We start from the raw sequence: 6,401 nt of genomic DNA, 5'->3' as shown, positions 1-6,401 counted from the left end.
ATAATGATGGAGAGATGTCTCCATGGTTAAAGGGTCTTGCTTGCAAAGCCTTACAAGCCAGGTTCTGTTTCCCAGTACCAGGCCTGGCCATGATCCCAATAGCATGATCACAATCATTTTTCATTTTAGAGTAGTTGACTATAGAAAACACCCTGCTAGGATATATCATCTCGCCTTCCCTTCCTTAGAGGGTACAAATTGGGGATCCTGGACAAACAAGAGCTGTGTCAGAGGAAAATGAAACTATCTGCTGTGGATGTTTGGAGCCTAGTCAAGGTGGCAAGCCTGTGCATGCAGTTAAACATGGGCACAGAGCAGCGAGGAGCTCCGGGATGCTGGCTGTGCTGACTAAGCAAGGCTTGGGGCACTCGCAGTCCCTGCAGTGCTCCACCAGTAGTGGAAAGCGCAGCGAAGAGCAGGAGGAAAAAGCAGTGTTGGCATTGCCATTTGCTTCTGTGCGCATAGAGAAATTTTAGGTGAACATTTCAGTAGTAGCTTCAGGGCTGTATTCAGGGTAGCAAGGCCTATGCAGTAGAGAACATTAGAAACAATGTGAACATATCTGACGTGTCCAAGCCCGTGAATCCAGAAATGACATCAGTGCAGAAGCTAACATCTGTGATCCACTTCTAGATGCTAGAAAGGTGCATTGTCTCCATCAAGGTTAACAGTAGAGGCCAAAGCTCCTAATAAATCCCTACTGGCTTTTCCCTTCAGGATCACACACTGGTTCCCAAATGTCATTATGTCAAAACCATTTGAAAGACATGTCAAAATATAAACAGCTGGGTCCTCACCCAAGTTTCTGATCCTGTGACTTGGAATAGGTTCTTGGAAGTGGTATTTCTACACGTTTCTAGGTAATGGTGATACTGACCCAGGGATTAGTGTTTCAGAGTTACTGGTCTGTGGTAGACAGACAGCAGCTTGTAGAACCAGAAGAGCTCACACTAGACAAATGTACATACCAAAGGCCAGAAATTACCTGTGTTTGCCCCTGAAGATATCACAGAATCACTCTTTTGACAGCTGTTGATATATTGACTTTTAATTCCAAATTTCCCCCTTTTCACCTCTTCTCTAAAATATAATCTAGACCCTGTACAATTTTTTTTCACTAAGGTGCATGCTATCTTTGTGTAAAAAATGGTACTAGGGAGATATAGCAAAAGGAAGGGGCTTTGCTCTTTGGTCTCTCAAGGAGGTGTTTTGGTGGCCAGGAGCCTGCAGCAGGCATGGCTTCTTCAGGTGAAAGGCAGTGGAAGTGCCCACAGGCTAGCAGCTGTAGTGAGGTGCCCATGGAGAGATCCCTCCTCACAAGCAGCTTTCATATGCACCCTAAAAGGATGAGAGTTCCCTAAAGCTAGAAAATAAATTTCCAGTAAATTTTTCCAGTGTGGGTCCAGAATAACTTCTCTTGTTATTCAGTGAGCCTTTGCCGTGCCCTGTGCAAGGTGGTCTTGCCAAAGAGGAAAGCAGAGAGGAGTCTCCTCTTGGGTAACTTCTCAGCCCTACAGAATGTGGCAGTTCCTTTTGTCTTCTTTGTAGTTTGTCCTTTTCACACTTTAATCCTTTGTATACATAAGAAATATCAGCCGGGCTTGGTAGCACATGCCTTTAATCCTAGCACTTTGGAGGCAGAGGTAGGTGGATTGCTATGAGTTCAAGGCCACCCTGAGACTATATAGTGAGTTTCAGGTTAGTCTGGACTAGAGTGAGACCCTACCTCAAAAAAAAAAAACAAAAAAGAAAAAGAAATATCATAAACTTGGGAAGGAAGTCACACACAGCACATATATGAAAATAGGTATTTGTATACTGATTTTATAAATGTCAAGATATTTATGTAAAAAGTAAATAAATAAATAAAACCCAAATGGCTCTAGTGGGGCTGATAGGCATGGGTTCCCCAGCAGCATATGAGTGTATGGCAGGTAAGTCCAGGTTCTCAGGCAGGCAGATGCTTTTCTCATGTGGAATGGATAGGCACCACTCCCCTTCATTCGCCCCTGCCAGCATGCACCCCAGGTGTCCTGAGGGGGTAGGTAGGAAGCCACCAGTCCCCCACACAAGACATAATGGGGCAGGCTCACAAGAGGGACCCACCTCCAATCATCATACCCAGTCTATCTCCACAAATGTGTGACCCTAGTGGGCCCCATCATCACTGTGACTGAGATCCAACTCTCCAGTTAGAACCCCCACTATCCCTTTTCCTGCCTGCCACCAGTTGCCACAGCCAAGCCCACCACCAAGGACTAGGAAGCAAGTGCCAGAGAGACAACAGGACCCTGCCTGGTCATTAGGTTGGCCAGGGACTCAAGGGCCCCACACAGAATTCCCAGGAGAATGAATGCACAAGAAATATCTGCTCAGACTTAACAGCGCCCAGGCAAACCCAGTGAATATACCACCATCCCACTCCTACCTTGACCCAACCTGAACAAGGCAATCATCAGCACCTATTTCACAGCACATATTAATCATGTTTGAACTGACCCTCATAGTGCGGGAGTAGGAGACCCTGCCAGATACAACACTAACCAGCCAAGCAAGAAGTATACACTTGTGTAATACTGGCATACAGCCAATGCAGGTAACCACTTGTTCATGAAATCCGTGCAGTGGGGAAGAACTCATATCTGGCCCTGGGAACCAAACCAGAGGAATCAAGCCAGATTCCCTGGGACAGGGAAACCAATAAGCTTCAGAGAGAAACTCATTGCTCTTTAACTAATAAGAGTAAACATACACATCAATAAATCTCTCTAATAACTAGACTTTTTTTCCTTTAATTCAAACTGCTCTCACTTTTGGTTGGAGAATCTGTTCTTTCAGATGGTGGAGAATACTGGAGAAAATCAGGATGCATCAATACATCAATAGAGAGCTGACTGCCTGCCATGAGATGGGTCACCTCCTCCTCATCTGCCCAGACTGAGAAATCATTACAGAGGAAGCACTGACACTGTTCTCAAGACTAGCCTGAAAACCAGTTCCAGAGAGATGGCAACAGACACTGTGGTCACTCAAACCTCATCAAAACAGAGATCCAAAGCCGGGCATGGTGGTGCATGCCTTTAATCCCAGCACTCAGGAGGCAGAGGTAGGAGGATCACTGTGAGTTTGAGGCCACCCTGAGACTACATAGTGAGTTCCAGGTCAGCCTGAGCTAGAGTGAGACCATAGCTCGAAAAACAAACAAACAAAAAACAGATCCAGAGGCTACTGAGAAAACAATACTAAAGCAATCTTACCCGGAACATCACTGTGGAAAAATTGTAAGAGCCTAAGGGTGGGTGGGAATAGCCTGAGACACTGTATCCCCCCCCCCCCCCCCGAGACTGACTGAGGCCTCTTGGTCACTACAATAAATACCAATAATTCTACCAAAGAAGACCCTCAGCAGTGAGGGAGTCTAAGAATACAACCTTTTTATAACCCACAACGCCATGATGAATACCAGAAATCCCAGTGAGGAGAGCCCTTAGTGAAACGGGGGCAGGGAGGAGGAAAATGATGGTACCAACACTTGATGCATCCATACAAAGTTTCTACTTAATAAAAAAAAAAAAAGAATTTATGAACTAAATGAACCCTCACAAAAAATTAACAGAGGGACTAGTTGGAAAGGGGTTAAGTGGAAGGGGAATAAGGAGGAGTTATAAGACATATGAACATATATAAAAATTACCAAGAAAAAATGTTTAAATCAATAAATAAAAGTAAATAAATCAAAATTAGGAGATTTGAAGAAATAAATATCAGACTAAAGAGATGCCTCAGCAGTTCATTTCCTGCCCAAGTGTAAAGGGCCTGAGGGGTCTGAAATCATCTTTGTTAGAATCTCCATAACTCATGCAAACAGCTGGGAATGGATCTTCCATCTAGTTTCCAAATACCTAGCTATAGCAATATGACAAGAAGAAGATAAAATGAATAAAAATAGGCAATGAGTAAGTCAAACTATCCTTATTTGCAGATGACATGAATCTACACTTCAAAAATCCTATAGCATCTACCAGAAACAACCTAGATCTAATAAACACTTTCAGTAAAGTTGCAGGACACAAAAGCAACACATGCAAATCATAGCTTTCTTACATGGCAATCATAAATATGCAAAGAATAAAATCAAGGAAAGCACCCTATTCACAAAAGCTTCAAAACCATTAAGTACCTAGGAATAAATCTAAGCAAAAGTATGAAAGACCTCTACATTGAAAACTTCAGGACATTGAAGAAGAGGATACTGGACAATAGGAAGACCTTCCATGCTCCTGAGTTGGCAAAATTAATATTGTATAAATGGGTATAGACCAAAAGTAATCTATAGATTCTGCATAATCTTTATCAGGACTCCAATAACACTGCTCACTGAAAAAGGTAAAAGTGATTTGAGAATTCACATGGAGGGTTGGACAGATAACTCAGTGGTTAAGGTACTTGCCTACAAAGCTTAATGTCTCAAGGTTGATTCTCCTGTACCTTTGTAAAGCCAGATGTACAAAGTAGCACATGCATCTGGAGTTTGTTTGAGCAGCAGGAGGCCCCGGTGCACCCATTCTCTCTTCTATCTCTTTTCATGCTTGCAAGTAAATAAACAAAAATATTTTTTAAAAAAGAATTCATATGGAAAGGCAAATGACCATAAACAGTCAGTTCTTCTGTGGTAGTTTGAATAGATGGCCCATAATATATTTAATATTGTTAGTTTTAGTTTGGATTTGCAGCCACCTGGATGGAGGAGGTGTCACTGGATGGCTTAGGGTCCAGCCCAAAGGTGTCCTGCTGGATTTGAAATTCCAGGCTAAAGATATGCAAAGTGCCTGGAGTTCCCAAAGTGTGCTTGTTTGTGGTGTGGCTTTTGTTTGTTTGTTTTGTTTTTCTCTGTGTGTTTGTTCCTGTAAGAGTAGGCCAACTTCTTCTGCATCATGAAACTTCTCCTGGATCTGTAAGCTTCAAATAAATATCCTTTCCTCTATAATGGTGCCTGGTCTGGAGGTTCATCACAGCAACCTGAAGCTGTCTGCAACAGCATCCCTAAGGAGAAAGGATGTAGAAGATGAATCTAGAGTCTTATCTCTCACTATGCACAAAAATCAACTCCAAATGAATCAACGACCTCAATGTAACACCTAAAACATCCAGGGAAAAGGTAAGGAGAATTGTTCAAGATATAAGTGTAGAGCAGGACTTTCTTTCTTTTCCAGTTCCTGAAGTGTATGTTTTTTTACTTTTTTATTTTTAGTTTTTTATTTTTCATAATTAGTGACTTCCATGATTGTAAACAATATCCCATGGTAATTCCCTTCCTCCCCCAACTTTCCCTTTTGAAACTCCAATCTCCATCATTTCTTCTCCCCCTCTCAATCAGTCTCTCTTTTATTTTGATGTCATCATATTTTCCTCCTATTATGATGGTCTTGTGTAGGTAGTGCCAGGTGCTGTGAGGTCATGGATATCCAGACCATTTTGTGTCTGGATTAGCACATTGTAAAGAGTCCTATTCTTCCTTCAGCTCTTACATTCTTTCCACCACCTCTTCAACAATGGACCCTGAGCCTTTGAAGGTGTGATTGAGATATTGCAGTGCTGAGCAGTCCTTTGTCAATTCTTTTCAGCACTGTGATGCCTTCTGAGTCATCCCAAGGTCACTGCCATCTGAAAAGAGAAAGTTCTCTAATGAAAAAATGAGAGTAGCATTAATATATAGGTATGAACATTAAGAGAGGTACTTACTGGGCAGTTTGATGAGCATAGTGTATACATTTAGCCAGACAGCAGCAGATGTTACACCCCTAGAGCTCATGACTACCCTTGTTGTAGGTTTTCAGTATCAAGGATGTATTCCCTTCCATGGAGTAGGCCTCCAGTCAAATTAGACGGCAGTTGGTTTCCCCCAAACAGACATGCCACTATTGTACCTATTGGCTCATTTGGCCTCTTTGGTCAAATATAAGTCTTGCAGTGTCCACTGTAGAGAATCTTCACTGGTGATTTCTCTCCCATTGAGCTGCATGCAGTGTGGCTTTTTTCCAGCTTTCTCTCAGCTGGTCTACATGGAGGAGTTTTCAGCTCAGTTCCAACAGGATTTCTCAGTGATCTTGCAGCCCAAGTATGTGCAGTTTATAGCAATAGGGTCTTACCATCTCTTCCTAGTGGGAAACCAAGGGCCTCAGCAATGGCCTATAATATTTTGGGGGCATCAGGGACCTCCCTGGCCAATGGGAAGGACTTTCTGTAAGAGACTCTGGTAGCTCAGAAAATAAGGCAAGCAACAAATGGTGTACCATGAATTAAAAAAATAAATAAATAAATAAAACCCTTGTACAGCTAAGAAAACCAGCTGAATAAAGAGATAGCCTACTGAATGGAAGAAAATCTTTTTAAGCTATAAA

This window comes from Jaculus jaculus, chromosome 1 (genome assembly GCF_020740685.1).
Source record: "Jaculus jaculus isolate mJacJac1 chromosome 1, mJacJac1.mat.Y.cur, whole genome shotgun sequence".
Taxonomy (NCBI): Eukaryota; Metazoa; Chordata; class Mammalia; order Rodentia; family Dipodidae; genus Jaculus; species Jaculus jaculus.
This window is presented reverse-complemented; position numbering follows the sequence as displayed.